This window comes from Coenobita brevimanus, chromosome 16 (assembly GCF_032717465.1).
Source record: "Coenobita brevimanus isolate Jiangsu-jjx chromosome 16, ASM3271746v2, whole genome shotgun sequence".
Taxonomy (NCBI): Eukaryota; Metazoa; Arthropoda; class Malacostraca; order Decapoda; family Coenobitidae; genus Coenobita; species Coenobita brevimanus.
The window spans coordinates 27,684,149-27,686,648 of NC_136969.1; the positions used below are offsets into that span (position 1 = coordinate 27,684,149).

General features: G+C 29.9%; 1 protein-coding gene across 1 annotated transcript in view; it reads left to right on the plus strand.

Annotated features, from left to right (window-relative positions):
- The window catches only part of LOC145391024 (TWiK family of potassium channels protein 18-like), a 246,046-nt gene that overhangs the window by 30,167 nt on the left and 213,379 nt on the right, over positions 1 to 2,500 (plus strand). The gene's annotated exons all lie outside the window — the stretch shown is intronic.

Consider the following 2,500-nt stretch of genomic DNA (forward strand, 5'->3'; position numbering starts at 1 on the left):
ACTTATTTATTTTCTTAATCATTTATTTACTTATTTACTTATTTATTTTACTGATTAACTTATTTATTTATTTTACTGATTTTTTATTTATTTTTATTTATTCAGAAAAACTTTGATGACAATAATTTAAGATACTGATACTAAATGGTGTTTTTCTTCATTAATTTCCCTTATAAATAAAGACTAATGGCATTTTTCTCTCTCTCCTTTTCAGGTTCCTTTCAGAGCTTCAGAGACACTTGCTGAAAGTCCTCAAATTTTCAGGAATCCACATGACGAAAAATGACTGAAGGGAAAAAAGAGAAAAAGTGAAAAAAGGTGAGTGCTGTGTTGCCCAGGTTATTTGAGAGAAAAAAAGGACAAAAAAGTGAGAAAAACAGACAGAGAAAAGAGTGTGTGAAGCGATTAACTAAAGACGAAAAAGGTAAAGAAAAAGAAAAAGTCAGGAAAACAAGGTAGCGAAAGAAGAAAAAAAAAATAAAGAGAATGATACCAAAAATAAGAGACTAATAAAAAAACACAAAAGCACAAATAAAACAGTGAGAGCAGAAAATCAAGAACGTGAGAGTAAAAAAAAAAAATAACCAAAATAGAGAACGTAGGAGTAAAAAAAAGAAAGCGAGAGAAAGAAAATGAGAAAGTGAGAGAAAGAAACGAGAGAGTGAGTAAAAAAACGAGGAAAAGAGAGAGGAGAAAGAGACCGTCAGAGTAAAAACAAGAAAGAGAGACAGGAAAAATCGAGAAAGTGAAAGAAAGAAAAAAATGAAAAGTTAGCAAAAAAACAGAAAGTGAGACGCAAAAAAAAAGCTAAAGACGAGAAAGTTAAATTTAAAAAAGGCGAAAAAATTGAATGAACAAAAAAATTAAATAAAATAAAATAAAAATAAAAACTTAAGAGTAAAAATAAAAAAAAGTGAGAGAGTAAAAATTAAAGAAAGGAGATAGCTTTAAACGAGCATTTTGCCGGACCTCTGATGCAGGCTGGAGAAATTTCCTTTGATCAGTGACAGAAAATAATCCAATCGTGACTGAGATTTCCCTTTTTAACTTCTCGTAAGCGATTTATTTTTTCCTCTCGAATCAGGAGGGCAAAGAAAATAATTCAATCGTGACTACAATTTCTCTTTTCAACTTCTCACAGGCGATTTATTTTTTCCTATCTGGCTACGATTCCCTTTTTAACTTTTCACAGGCGATTTATTTTTTCCTCACTGGCTACGATTTCCTTTTTAACTTTTCACAGGCGATTTATTTTTTCCTCACTGGCTACGATTTCCTTTTTAACTTTTCACAGGCGATTTATTTTTTCCTCACTGGCTACGATTTCCTTTTTAACTTTTCACAGGCGATTTATTTTTTCCTCACTGGCTACGATTTCCTTTTTAACTTTTCACAGGCGATTTATTTTTTCTTCACGAACAAGGTCAAAGATGAGGTTTGGAGGAAACGAGAGTATGTGTGAAAGAATGTAAAGAAAATAATATAATCCCTGACTACAATTTCCCTTTTCAAATTGTCACAAGCGATTTATTTTTTGAAGAACTGGGAATGAGTCTGAGAATTTAACACAAACGGTATTTAGTGGAGGAAATATAGAAGATACTGAAAATTTTATCTACCCTGAAGAAAAGATCAAAATAATAAAGGAAAGAAAATAAAGACAGAGATAATAAAGATAATGGAGATAAAGGCAAGGAAATAAATATAAAGAAATAAGGATAAGGTAAAGATAAAGCAAAAATAGAGGAAATAGATATTTTTTTAGTAAAGGTAAAGATAAGGCAAAAATAAAGGAAATAAAGATATTTTTTTATCTTTAAATAAATATACAGGTGCAGGAAATAAAGAAAAAGGAAATATATAGACCTACAAACAGAAATTATTATTTATAAAGAACTTAGAACAGCTGTGTGGATAAATTACGAAAAATAAATCACAGAAAAAATATGAAAACATACTGAAACACGAAAAATTACAAAAAAGCTGAAACTTAAAAATGACGAAACACACTGACACTGACTAATGACGGAAAGATACTGAAAAACTCGAAAAATCATGAAAAAATACTGAAACTGAGGCAAAAGACGAAAACATACTGAAACTGAGGAAAAAGACGAAAACATACTGAAACTGAGGAAAAAGACGAAAACATACTGAAACTGTGCCGAAAGATTACGAAAAATACAGACTCGAAAAACTGCGAAATAGGCTCTGAAATGTGCATTATTGTGAAAAATACTGAAACTGGCTGGACAAATTACGAAAACTGACAAGAAACATATGAAACTTGGCTGACATTACACTTCATTTTCGATTAAGAAATATCCTGACATTCATACTTTTGCATTTTTTATTTGTATTTTTTAATTTCAAAGCCGAACTGAGTGACGGGAAGACCTTAGTAAAAATATATACAAATACACCGAAATTTAATGTAAAAAAAAATACTTGTTTCCTGAAAGAATTATTAACCGTGTAAATAAAACAAAAAAAACTTTGA